Source organism: Pholcus phalangioides, unplaced genomic scaffold (genome assembly GCF_987345545.1).
Source record: "Pholcus phalangioides strain wild (caught in Gottingen) unplaced genomic scaffold, Ppha-v1.0 ptg000017l_1, whole genome shotgun sequence".
In the NCBI taxonomy this organism is placed as follows: domain Eukaryota; kingdom Metazoa; phylum Arthropoda; class Arachnida; order Araneae; family Pholcidae; genus Pholcus; species Pholcus phalangioides.
Genome location: NW_028301610.1, coordinates 8503744 through 8518141, shown reverse-complemented (window position 1 = coordinate 8518141; position 14398 = coordinate 8503744). Strand labels below are relative to the sequence as shown.

The 14398-nt window shown below is 34.7% G+C and overlaps 1 protein-coding gene across 1 annotated transcript in view; it reads right to left on the bottom strand.

Moving 5' to 3' along the window:
• Nucleotides 1-12620, bottom strand: part of LOC149072205 (SEC14-like protein 2) — a 48247-nt gene extending 35627 nt beyond the window's left edge. Inside the window, exon 1 of the mRNA XM_089246423.1 lies at nucleotides 12379-12620. The gene's annotated coding sequence lies outside the window, so the exon portion shown is untranslated. The remainder of the gene's footprint in view (nucleotides 1-12378) is intronic.
• Between the last annotated feature and the right edge of the window lie 1778 nt (nucleotides 12621-14398).

Below are 14398 nucleotides of genomic sequence, written 5' to 3'. Positions count from 1 at the left end.
AACCAGGAAGAATAATTTAAGTACAGTCTGTAATTTTGTAAAGCTAAAATCATTTCATTTTTCCTCCACTATACAAATATGATTTTAGAGAATTCATACACAAAAAAGGAATAAGTGTAAATAAAGAGAGAATTTGCTTATTATTCTTCAATTTACAACGCAGTTGCAAACTTTAGTGATATTTTATGTAATTTTTAGATGAGATAATTAACTAATGCAAGTTATAAAGCAGTGTTTCCCCAAATTGGGTAATATCGCCCCCTGGTGGGCGATGGAATGGTCCGGGGGGAGATAGAAGCCACGAGTATAACATAGGATCCCCCATGGTTTCACTCAAGTGAGGGGGCGATGAGAGAAAAAATTTTTGAAGGGGCGATGGAACAAAAAGTTTGGGAAACCAATGCCGTAAATCCTTATTTGCCTAGTCCTGAATACAGCGTGAGTTTTCAAAGGAAAGTAAAGAATGGAAACCTTAGAGAATAGGATTTTTAACAATTTTCTGGCATTATTATAACTTGATATTCAAGTTATAATTTTATAAGTAAAAAATCAGAATGAATTCCAATAAAAAAAAATCATTAAATATTGATCACTTTTCGGGGAAAGGGTTTAGTCATTGGTAACGCTTCGATGAAAATATCGGTATTGATTGAATATAGTCAATTTCTGTTTTGTTTCGATGACAAAACATGATGAGCCACGTGCCATTAGTTATTTTATGTTTTGAGCTGAATTAAAAGACTTCAAAAAACCAAAAAATTTTCCTGCCAAACTGATTCCGCATTCAAATAGTGTAACTGACTGAAAATCGACAAGAATAATCGAAACTATTGGAAAATATCAATTTTCCATCATTTTTTTCGTGTGTGACTAATTTTTATATCATTTTTTTTCACCAATACAATAAAACCGATCATTCGTTTTATTCTTATACCATGTTAATTACTCTTAATAGAGAGTTAAACACGTTATATGAAAGATCGACTTTGGGTGCGCTCTTGCGTATGTTGATCTTCATATGTGACTATACTTTATCATTAGACGGAAGGGGAAAATACATGGCCTCATTTCAATGAAATTTACCGGCAGACCTTCGCCCATTAAAACTTGAAAAAAAAAAAACAACATAAAACGTTTAGGGTTAAAAAAAAACACTTGCTTTGAGGCTATCGTAACAAATTTGCATTGACCTTATTCAGAGTCAAGGCAGCTACCGTTCACTTTCTTACTTCAAGAAATGATACTCTTCACTCGGCATAATTATAAACGCTGAGACTTCATTGCAAAACAATATATATTTTTTCTCCTTATGTTTCGAATATGAATGTTTTGGTCAACACGCCATGTTAAGCTGTGATCATATACTTCTTTCATCATAATAAAGACAAACAAAAAAAAAAATTGCAACATATCACTTATTACAAAAATTGCTTAGTTTGATACAAAAATAAATAAATAAATAACGACACGAAATTAATTGATACTTTGGGACTTCTTTTTCTTATATACCCGGAGCTAATGAATTTTAATATCTTTGAATGGGAAGAGGATGCAGTTAGGAAATTATTTTCTATGATACGTACAAGGTGATCGTAAAATATTTCAACGAATATTGAGGAGTCAGTACTCATTAAGACTAATAATATTTAGGACGGAGTTTGAGTCTATATATTGCTACAGTATAAAAATGAGACTTGACTAAAGTTGTGCAATTTCATCGGCATTTGCGAAAGATCAAAAGCATCATGGGTGATCGTAAAACCTTTTAACGGAAAATAGGGGTGTTAGTACTCATCAAGTCTAATAGCACGAGAGGGTACTGAAGAGTATAATCGGAATCTTTTTTAATTTGTTTATTCTCAATTTTTTTTTTTTGACAAAACATTTTCACAATTCCCATTGAAAGTACTCTCCATTAGAGCTAATACACTTGTCGAGTCTTTTCTTCCATTGTTGAAAACATTTTTTAAATTCATTTGTTGCGATGCCGAACGGCACCTCCATCGTTTTTGTTTGCATCTCATCCATGTTGCAAAACGCTTTCATTTCAGGTCCCTCTTCATCCGCAGGAATAAAGAAAAGTCACACGAAGTTAATCAGGTGAATAGTCCGGAGAAATTGGTAAATATAGTTCCGGGTGGGGCACAGGAGTCATACTGTTTCTTGTTAACAATTGAAGCACTGTGAAAGATGTGTGAAATGGAGCATTTTTTTTTTGTGATGAGATGCCCGTCTCTCACAAATCAGGTCTTTTCATCGCACACTGTTGTGCAATCTTCTTAGCAGCTAGCTTGTAAAAAAGCATGCGTACACTTGAATTTTACTCGTAGCAGCATCTCCCTGTATATAAGCTGTTTCTAACATCTCAACAGTTTCTGCTGCTTTTTTTCCGAGTGGGAACAAAAACTTCACAGCCCTGCATTGTTCACGTAAGTCTGCCATGACCAAAAACGACGAGCAATCTAAATATCTTCCACGAAAAATTCACTGATGCCAAACACAACCGTTCCAAGCAACGCCACTTGGCACATTGATTCAGGAAGAGTGATATTATGCTTACCTAGTAAGAGAACTGCGTACTATGGATGCTCCTATTACTGTAAGGCGATTCCGGTTACTTTTGGGTATCTCCTCTTATTTAGGATAGGTTGAAGTGTTCGCATTGCACTCACTTTGACATTCCTGAGAAAAGAAAACTTCATGTCTATGTTGATACTTTGGCAGTACAAAAGTCGACTCCACCAACTTATGCGGTTTGCAATCCATCCGCATCAGAGAAAGACTTCAAGTATCTGTGCTAAACATTTTACCATTATCTTGTTGCAGAGCTCGTCCACGGCAATCGAAGAACTATTACACTCTCTTGTGGATTATTGCGTTCATCTTGTCAGAAAAATTACGAGAATCATGAAGACACCTTCCGTGGAGATCTTCCACAGATGTTTCACACCAGTGTATTCATGTGTTCCAAGACGATGTACTGTGTATTGAAGTCTGGGAAAAATATGGAGATCAAGCCACTGATCTCGCGCCGAACTCACTCCACCCAATGTCTCTAGCATTCTCACTGTAAATAATATTCATGTTGGTGTTTTCTATATATATCGCCCCTATTTTTTTTTTGGTGAAAAGAGTTCACGAACACTATGAATTAACGGTAAAATATACAGTATTAGCTAGTCACGGGGCTGCTGATATTCCCATCTCCCTTTATTTTCACAGTTAATACGATCTAAATGTTCCACTACGTTCAGTTCAAATGCCAGTTGAAATTTATATGCAGTATTTCTTCAGTAATCGGCTTTAACCAATAAATATCTATTAAATAACTTCATGTGCAACATAAAATTGGGGAATTCAATAGTTTGTGAGGCATAAAATCAGGACATGCATGTCCAATAATTTTGTGATATAAAACTATTCCAACAGCGTCAATAAGTTTTAACCCTTTCAGCGGCACTGATGGGGTATTTTGCCTCCTCAAAAGCCTCTTATATTAGCACTGACAAAACAAAATGTTTTGTGAAGTTTATTTGTGAAAAGAACACTCTTTTTCCGATATCCCTTACTTTGCACCTGCTGAAATTCGAAAGAAAGCCTACTTCAATAAAAAAGATATGGCATTTTGCCGTGGATTTAGTGATTTCTACTCTTCCGCGGCATGGGTCAATCAAGGAATTGTAGTAGATTGCTGTTAAAAGGTTGTTAACGGCTCAACAAAAGCCAATAAGATTATTTAAGAGTGTTAATACGAGTATCACGTTTTCAAAAGTGCATACGCGAAGCAGTTTCTTCAGGAAAATCTCTCAAATAAGAAAGAAAAGTCACGTATCTTCTAGTATCTAATATCTTTTTGTTATTTTCTGATATTAATCAGCGTGTGATATTCGATTACGAGCTGTTACGTATGAGCTCACTCAAGTAATGACGCTTATCAATGAGATACCACAATCACGGCAAACTGTTGTTTTTAGTTATCTTTTTTCAAGTTCATATATTAATGAAAATTAAAACGCGCCACATGAATAATCGTTGTAAAACTCTCGTAGAATTTGAATCAACAGCCTTTTATTCTAAATGTTTGAGCTCTTTTTGTGTCGCTCGCAAGACAGACTCATTGACATAATTTAGGATTCAGTTCCTACTATCATTTCACACGAGGTGCGGCTTCAACTATGTTTCTTTCAATGCGCCTCGAGGCATTATTCATCGGCATGCAAGACACGTACTTCGAAGTTTCGTAACACTAATATTGTGAATAGTGAAGTCGATGAGGATTCCGTATTATTTCCCATGTTGTTTCCAGTGCACGTAATCACGATAAAAAAAAATCAAGGAAATGGTCACCGGAATTCAAGGATAAGTGAAGTTATCACTGAATACCCAAATGGGAACTATGTGTGTAATCTGCAAATCTGCATAAAGCAATATCTCAACCCTTAAAACGGGTTATTTTTTTCGGAAAATATGTTCTTATCTTGTTGAAATTTACAGATTTAGAGTAGAACACGGTTTAGAGCATGAAGATTCACGATAGAGGTATAGAGATCTGTTTTCGTAGAGAAAGTTATTTTTTGACGTTTTGGTATATAACGACCCTATATCTCAAATACCTTTTTAAGATCTTTGAACTAAACCTTGTCTAGATCTTATGCCTGGGATTACACTATAAAAGTTTTAGAAAAGTTCGTTTATAAAACTTCGAAAATGCAACCAATAAGGGTATCGGCTACATTCGAGTGAATGTAAGCAATATGCTTATTGGTTGTTTTTTTTCTTCAAGTTTTGTAAAAAGTCTTTTATTAAACTTTTATAGTGTAATCCCGGCCTTAGACTATTTTAAGACGAGCAGCCGTTTCGAAACACGCTAGCGTGTTTGCGTTCCATGTTAAACCATGCATTCTTTGATGACAATTGTTTGTATTGGTATGTACTATCACCTCTTAAAGTTTTTCCCATATTTTCTGAATCACCCTGTATACAGTGAAACCTGTATAAAACGGAGCGTCAAGAGACTGAAATTATTTTCCGTTTCAGCCAGGTTTCCGTTTTATCAAAGTGCACACAAAAATCTATGCAGTGATTTTTTTCTATCGTTTTGCGAAGCTTAAATTTTGAGAATATCACCCTAACTACTATATAAACCAACTAGTATTAAACAGAGACATGCATATTATTATTTTGAATTTTTTCATGTTTGCTGCTTCAAGTTACTGTACATTAACTGCCCCTGATATTGCGCCCGCACTGACCATAGGAGTGATTGTGGCATGGTTTGGGAAAAGGTTGGCCACCCCTGCACTAGACCATTTTTCTGTTCCGTTCAAGACAGTTTCCGTCTCAGACAGGTTTCACTGTACAGTCTGGTATATAGCCGCACACTTGCGAAATATAGCCTGGGAGTATGCGCGTGTGTTTATCTGTGTGTTAACTTTCAATCTGCAATATTTAAGCAAATATTGCTCTTACACACATGAACTTTTTTAGTTGGGCTCAGAAGAGACAGGGCGAAAACTTTTTAATTGAAAATTAAAGGATGGGAGACCGTATATGAAATTAAATTCTGCATCTTAGTTCATATTACTACGTTCAAAAAGTTTCGAAACTTATTTTATTACGAAGAATGTGAATACAGATAGAACCTGTTTATTTGGTGTTTCCTTAGAAGTAACTAACTGTGCAATTATGAATTTTTGTCGTTGTTCATACACTGATGTAAATGTGGATTGCAAGCATTTTTTTTATCACAACCTCCGGTGCCTCAGTCGCTGCTCGTTGCACTTCTTTGGAACCTGAGAATCGTTGCCCCTTAAGCGAATTCTTTATCCGAGGAAAAATAAAAAATTCACATGGGACAAAGATCAAGAGGAATGAGCAGGTTGTGGAAGTATCGGAAAGTGATGTTTTGACAGGTAATCTGAAGCCAGCAAAGACCTGTCAGCCGGCGCAATGTCATGATCGGGCACCCTCGACTTGGTTTTCCAAAGTTGGTCGCGTGCATCTCACCGAATCATGCAGACGTTTAAGGACTTACAGGTCCTTCCTAGAGGTAGATTACCTGTCAAAACATCACATTCCAATACCTCTACATCCAGCTTATTCCCCCCCCCCGATCTTTTACCCTATCTGACTTTTTTAAATACTTTTCTAATTGAATGTATATTTTTATCACCAAAGGGGTAAAAATAAATCGTGTATGAATTTACGTCCTGTATAACCCAAATATCGCATACAAACCATTCATTCTACTATGCAAATGGCATTTTTATATCTATGAAAAGCACGAGTTTTATTCACTCCGCAGTTATAGCAATTTCAATAATCCAAATAAACGTAATAACGCTATTTCACATTCATTGAAGCCATAATTTGCGTTCGTCAAAGTTCAACAAAAGATCATGCCAAGTTGTTAAGTGATTAAAAACGCATTTTACTCTTAGAAAAATGGCAAATTCTTCCGCTATTATACCGATGAAAACAATTTCGAACTGCAATAAAATGTAGTTCAAAAAAATTACCTTATCTTTTTCCCTTGTCTACAGAAGTTATCGCACAGTGCATGACATCTAGGCTGCCGGAAGCTTTAAGAACATAGGTACAATCACGTCTGAAGTCGAATGAAAAGGCCCACGTTACGACAGAATTGACCTCACGGTCTATTTAGCAGCCACGATCGAATTCGATACACACTTTCAGTCTTGAAACTATTATTTTATCCCCTTAGATGTCAATTATTTTGACGTTTTTTGATTTCTTCCCTTAAAGGTCATAAATGTAGTATTTATGCATGGTAAAATTACATACCTCATGGTATTTCTCCTTGAGTTCCTGAAGGGCACCACAAAAAAAAAAATTACCACGCATTAGGTCACAATGTCGCCATGCCATTGTTTGGATGTTTCATTAACCTTCCTGGTAGGAAGTGAGCAGAACTTACTCCATCCATGAAGGAACGCGTCGTTGATGTTTGTGGATTTTCAATCACAGTCAACTCTCGGTTTACGAACGTCTCGGTTTGTAAACAATTCAGACCAACAAAAAATTATTGGGTTTACGAACTAGTCTCGGTATACGAACACGCAAAACGGTCTAAATCCCGAAGGAAGGAAGCAAGTATACATATCAGAGAAGTCTGAGATCCCATTTTTTTTTTCTGACACAATTTGGTTGAAAAATCAATTGTATTTCATCAGAGTAAAAAAAATTTTCCCGCTACCAGATACAACTCCTCTTATCCATCCCGTGGATCAGCAGGCCATTTCAATTTAAGTTTAATTCAATTAAAAAAAATTATAAAGCTCTGACGAAAAGAACTTTTTTCAAAGATGTTTTTCAATAGACCAAACAGTCAGTGAAGTTAGTCTGGGAAAATTATTTCATCATCCTATATTGCATAGTTCTTATTTATAAAGCTTGGCAATAAGTATCTTAAGAACCATAAATTTGACTTGGGTAGTTTATGTCCAAATAATTTTGCAAGCGAAGATTTTGAGGGCTTTGACACTGAAATTATAGATCGGGGTGACCAAGAGCTGGAACGCGGGCCGCATGTGGCACGTGAGGTGATTTTGCGCTGCCCGCGACTAGGTAAAATTACTGTGTATTAAACTAATTTTCTTAGCATTATTTAAGCCATCATTTCCCACAGCAGACCTGATTGATAGACTATTTACATCAATTATTTCTAGTGACGATAGTAATTAGCTATGTTCTCTAATCACACTGCCTTTTCATACACACCTGTATTACTCTTAAAGTTAGTTATGGACATTTTTATCCCATTTTTTTCCCGCTACCTCGCTCGGCAAGTTTCCTTTTTTGTGGCCCTCTCTATTTGTAGCTGAACGCATATTTGGTGTTCTGCTCACAGTGACGTGAATACGTGTATCGCAAATCTGGTTCCGTGTAATCTCGTGGGCATACAGGATGCGCATTCCCCTTCACATCTACAGGTAGTCTGCCTGGTTCACACGAATCTAGTCAATTTTATCTTGATACCATCACGGGTTTACCCATGAGAGTCAATACTATCCACACGACTGGCTTTTGGCACGCTTTCTATCCTAATAATAAAACTCCTCCCGAAGTCTACTAGTGAGTGAATCAATTCCTTGAGCTTTTAGAATTTATTCGTCCCGTGCGGCCCCATCTGTTGCCGAATCAGGAGTAAGGGATAAAGATAATTGCAGAAAAATGTAGAAAAAATGTTTTATCTGTAAAATTTAAACTATGGGTGTAATTGTGCATGAATGGACTAATTTACGTAGATAGAATTCATTTTTGATGAATTACATCTGCTAGCTGGGAACCAGAAAAACAATGGATATGTCACTATCTGGTGGCAGTGTCAGCAATTGTGAGCTTTGGCCCGAGTTAGGTCCCGTTCAGTGCACGCGAGCTCCAAAGAAAGATTGAAATATTCATTGCCCTTGAGTCTAGTGGTCTGGGGCGTTCACCCGGAAAGTGAAAGGACGTGGGTTCGATTCTCCGCAAGGGCAGTTTTATTTTACAGAGAAAATTTTCTCTCTTTCCTAAAATTTCTTCGCATCAGTCAGCTGTTGAAAACCTTCGTATGGATAGCGGAGAGTGACATCATCCTCGAATGTATATGTAGAAGTGGAGTTGATAGGTTGAAATTTTAATGACTAAATTTCCCGTTTTTCACCATATCACTTACGGCGGGCTCCCAAATCTGTTAGATTTCAGGGTAAGTTCACAGGTGCGGCTTATACACCGGAATGTTGTCCCTGATGCTGCCAGTGACGCTGCAGCTGGCCATATGTTGGCCCTTGAATAGTGAGAAGTTATCCATACTGTGGCCATGGTAGTACAGTACATATTCACGAAACCAGACTTTGTCCTGACGTCATTATTGTTTGCATTTCATCTGTTTATGGTAATTTTTTCGGTGTTGGTTTAACCATAACCATTGGTTAAAGCTGTTATAAAATTTCACACTAGAAATTTTCGGAATCCCAGGAACGATTAATTGATTAATTCATTTTACATTGATTCCTATGGGAAAAATTATTTTTGTTTGCGAACAATTCGGTTTACGAACGGACTTCAGGAACGAATTAAGTTCGTAAACCGAGGATTGACTGTAATTAACTTACATAAAAGAGAAATGTATTTTGAGTGAAATATTTTTGTCACTACAAACTGCAGCTCCAAAGCTGATTGATGTCTAGAAAATAATATTATTAACTCAAAAAATATTAAATGGATTCCTTTAGGGAAGTATTAACCTCAACGTTTTAACTCCGGGGCAAGGCTAAACTTATATCGGCGATGACGGATCTTCGCAATCGATAAGCAATTGAAAAATGGACATTTTAGATTACCGTAGCTTCCTTCCTAGTGTTAATAATTACATTAGTGTATCCTTTCTTGTAAAACGTTGCTCACAAAAGATAAATTTACACAAAATGTATGCTAATTTGTTTTTCTTATTTATCGGTATACGTATCATAAATATTTGGTACAACCTTGATCCCATATGACCATTTGTTATTATTGCTAAGAAAGTTAACATTGAAATATAGCCACTCGATATCTAGTATCGCTTAACTATATATATATTTGTCTCTCTCAACGATATTTTTCGTTTTTTTTTCAGCCTTTGGGTCTACGATAGATACACTGTCAGGCCAAAAATAGTTACATATTCTAACATCTGGGGTTGGATGTAAATCTTATTATTACCTGATTTGTGACACAATGAAATGTATCAAATGAAACTTAAAGTTCCTATGGTATTCGGTTAGCCATATAGATTAATACGAAACTATGCATACTAATTGAAAAAAATTAGGTGAGTGACGACAGAACGAACTTGTTCATCCATCACGTGTTTATAGATTTCGAATAAAATGATGTTTGGACTTCGAACATTTACGGAAACCTCAAAAGATCTTTTATTTATTTTGAACAAATGCCCATATAAATCAAAATATTATATGTATAAGAGTTTGTTCCAAAGTTACATGATTTTGTCTCCTGAGTGAAGTTGGAATGGAATAGAGGAGGAACCAGTTGATGATAGTGTAAGTTCGATAGTAGAGTAAATTTGGAAAAAAAATACTAGACATTAATCTGTAAATCCAAATAAATCGGCCATATAATGTTCATTCTGATGCTGCACATAGGTTTAAAACCAAATGCCAATTCTACTTGAAAAATTATAACAAATAATGTAATTTAATTTCTTTTTATCATCACCAATATATTATTAATATGGAATTCATGCCGATTCTAACCCTTCTTATTAAACCTGGCTTATAGCGAACGAAATGTTCAGTTCCATTCTCTGAACCTCTGAATATAGCGAAACAAATTTTCATTCTTTGACGTTCGTTATAACGTGACTTATTTATTGAATTTTTACTATATTTTATTATGGAAAATAATTTTACGGAATCCTAGAATTCCGAAAATGAATGGTGTAACATTTTATGAAAAAAAAATTACTAAATAATATTATATAAAAATTTAAAAAAAATCGAGCTCAAAAAACAACAAATTGAACTTCAATCTAGACATCAAATATTCAGGTAATACGTATTTGTAATCAATAAATATAAACGTTATATAATTATAGTCACCAACTACTTTTCTCTTAATTATTATTACACTTTTCTATAATATATATATACTAGTATATAAAACAATCATGTCAATCAGGATCATCAGCCAAAAATGAATATAGAACATGGAAAATCCAGCGATTAAATTTTTGATAGAAGAGACAAAGATCGGTATTACGAATATATTAATAAATATCATCTCATCATGATGGAAATTTGTCAGTAATTTTCATTTATACAGTAGCTATATAGCATATCATTGGTTTCACACCCTAAGGGGTGTCATACGCATGAATTTTCATTGATGTGCAATAAAATGCCTATTTTGATTGATTCGCGTTTGTTTGGGTTTAGCGTGACTATCAATGCGAGAATAAAAACGTTGAAAATCTCTGACATATACCAATTATAATTGAACGTTATAATTGGTTATCCATTATTTTAAATTTTAACCACATATGCTATCCTATGCCACTGCAAAATTTTACATCTTTCCAATACTTAATTTTTCACAAATTTTCAAAAAAAGGCCTTAAATTAGCTAGCGCACATAATGAAATTGCATGAAATCAATGTAAATGAATAAAAACAGATTCAAAATAAGATTGAGTCTATAAAATATCAATATTTTTCATCATTTTATGAACACTGAACAGTTTTCTTTATTTGAATCAATTTTTATTCAATTTCATTGATGTCATGTTATTTTATATGCCCACACACAAGCTGTTTTTAACGCATTTTTTTTGAAAATTTGTAAAAAAATTAAGTATCAGAGATATGTAAAATTTTGTACTAGCATAGGATAGCGGACACAATATGTGGGAAAATTTGAAATAAATCAATGATGAATAATACTTTTAATAATATTTCTACATAATAAAGTTTTTTTACCATGTTAAAAGGTAGGAGACTCCCTAAAGTACTGTTTTAAATTGTACATACACTACTGTGCATCAAAGAATCATGGTATAGAGAACATCTACAAGATTCATCAACAAGACAACTCAACAAGAAAATTCATCACTGCCCCCACGGGGACTCGAACCCCGGTCTCTCGCTTGGCGAACGAGTGCTCTACCATCTAAGTTATGGAAGTAGATAGAATATTTCAACCTTGGAGTGTATATATATGTTGAAAGGCACCGTACATGGACGGCGTCAACAATCAACTAATAGCTCGTGAATGACATAGGCCAACCAGATGGCCACATGCGTATAGAAATGTCCTCTCCACTTGTCAATACAAGATTCATCGAAAGACTGGTTATTTGTGGAGATGAAGATCACAAGGAAGAAAATTCATCACTGTCCCCACGGAGACTCGAACCCCGGCCTTTCAACAGATATATACGCTCCAAGGTTGAAACATTCTATCTGCTTCCATAGCTTAGATGGTAGATCACTCGTCCGGCAAGCGCGAGACCGGGATTCGAGTCCTTTCTTCCTTCTAATCTTCATTTCCAAAAATAACCAGTCTTTCGATGAATCTTGTATTGACAGGTGGAGAGGACATTTCTTCAAAAAAAATAGTTTAACGAAAATTTTTTTATTTTATAAAATTATTTCTATAAAAATTCAAATAAAATTTTATAATTTATCACGAAAATGTTTGACTTAAAATTATTAAACTCGATTTTTCAAACCAGACGAGAAACCAAAACTGAATAACACCGAAAAAAAAATTCACATAAAATTATTATTACTATCCATCCAAGAAATAAAATTAACAATAAAATTTTTGATTTTTTTAAATTACACAAATAGCACACAATGATAATCTCTGACTTACAATTTTCGTTGATTGTATCTCGCGAGGGAATATGATGATGTTGTTGTTCAGATGGTTGCTGAAACGTGAGTAGCCGTTGGCCAACTTTTCTCGGTGGATAATAACAAACCGGTGTTGCGTTATCAAATAAATGAAATCACGAAAAAGAGAGTGAGAGAGAGAAAAGATCGGACGGAAGAGAGAGTGAGAGAGAGAGATTCAGAAGCAATAAATACCCTAAAGGCCGTAGAAAGACATTGACACGCGAACTCTAACATTAGCCGGCTTTTTAAAAGACGTGATTACGCGCGTTCCAAAAAATTGCATTAAAACCTACAAAAAACAGGAAAAAAATATTATAACATACGTACTTATTACTGGTTAATTGCAGTTTTTCGAGGCGTTTCTTTAGCGATAATGCATTTTTAAAAACGTTTTTTTTACCTGTTTAACACCTTTTTTTTTTCACCCGTGTTTTATTAGCTACTTTTTGAAATTTTTGGTTATTATTTTTCCCATTTCTTTTATTCAATTGATTGTTCTGGCCTTAAAACGTTGAGTTGAATTAGTTCAAATCGGTCGACTATTTTACTTAGGTTACCCTCTTTCTCGGTTTTTGAAGTCTTCCGGGTTTTTACTCTGTTTAGCCTACTCTGGACAGTTGAATAAATTGGATTTTCGTGAGAGAGGACATGATATTGAAATTTTTGGACGCGTTAAAAATACAGGGTGATTCTAAATTCGTGCAACGAACTGTAAGAGGTGATATAAGACTCCTAAATAAGCATTTTTGGTCATAGAATGCGTGGTCGAATCGAATTTAGGGAGTGCAGCACAATAGCACTTCACCAAAAGCACGGATTTGCTGCAATACGTGCAATCAACCATTCAGGGGTGCAGGGTATTGTAATGTATGTGGTAAGCCTTCTCATGGTACATCCTGGGTAACGCAAATTCTACCGCAAGTCATTATACCGCTTGATCATTGTTTGGCGCAGCATAACCTTGCATCAATAAAAAGCAAACTTCAATTCAATCCGAAGGTGCATAAGCACTCTCGAATGGTTGACAGCACATATCGCAGCAAATCCGTGTGTAAAATATAATATTGGTTTTTTGTAGGTGTTGTGGTGCAGTCTCTAAAAACACCCTTTACCGCCTTTGATATTGCGATTCGACCTCACATTCTACGATCAAAAATGTTTATTTAGGTGTCTTATATCACTTCTTAAAGTTTGTCCCATGAATTTAGAATCACCCTGTATGTATGATGATTCTAATGATGTTTTGAAGCGATATCATGCGCAAAACCATTTAATAAAATGTGTAATATTCTACTGAACTTGGAAAATGTCCATTGAATATCCTCTTACTGTTCAATGAAAAGACAGTAAGATTTTTGTTACTGTCCCCTTTTTGACCGGTTCTCCAATTTACGACTAAATTGCACAATTTTTCATATATAATAGATAACTGGTTACTTAAATAACATATTTGAGAAATTTCAAAAAACTTGATATTAATTTGGCATGTTTTTCTTTTTAATTGATGTAAATTTCTAATTAATTAATGTAAATTTCTAATTACTAAATTCAATTTCTAATAAATTACCTTTTTAATTTATATAAATTAATGAACTTGATTTAACTAAAATAATTGGTAATTGTGATCTCTCTAAGAAAATCTGTCAAATAGTGTTTGTTTTTGTCTAGTTTGGTTTTTATGTTGTTTTGTATTGTCTTGTCTAAATATAATCAATAAATAAATAAAAGTAAATGGAGTCGTTTTTTTTTCAAAATCAGGTAATTTAAATGTTTCAAAATTCCCAAAATTATGAAATTAAATTTGAAAAAATAACTCTGTTAAGGTCTAGAAAACTTTCACACTATTATTTGGCCTTGGTTTAATAAAGCGGAAGAACTCATAGAGTATGTTCAACTTCGAACGGTATCCTTGAACAATGTCCGTATCTTCCGCGTCTAGTTTCCGATTGGTTTTTTTCCCAGTTACGCTCATGATTCTGTAACGATAATTTTTTCAA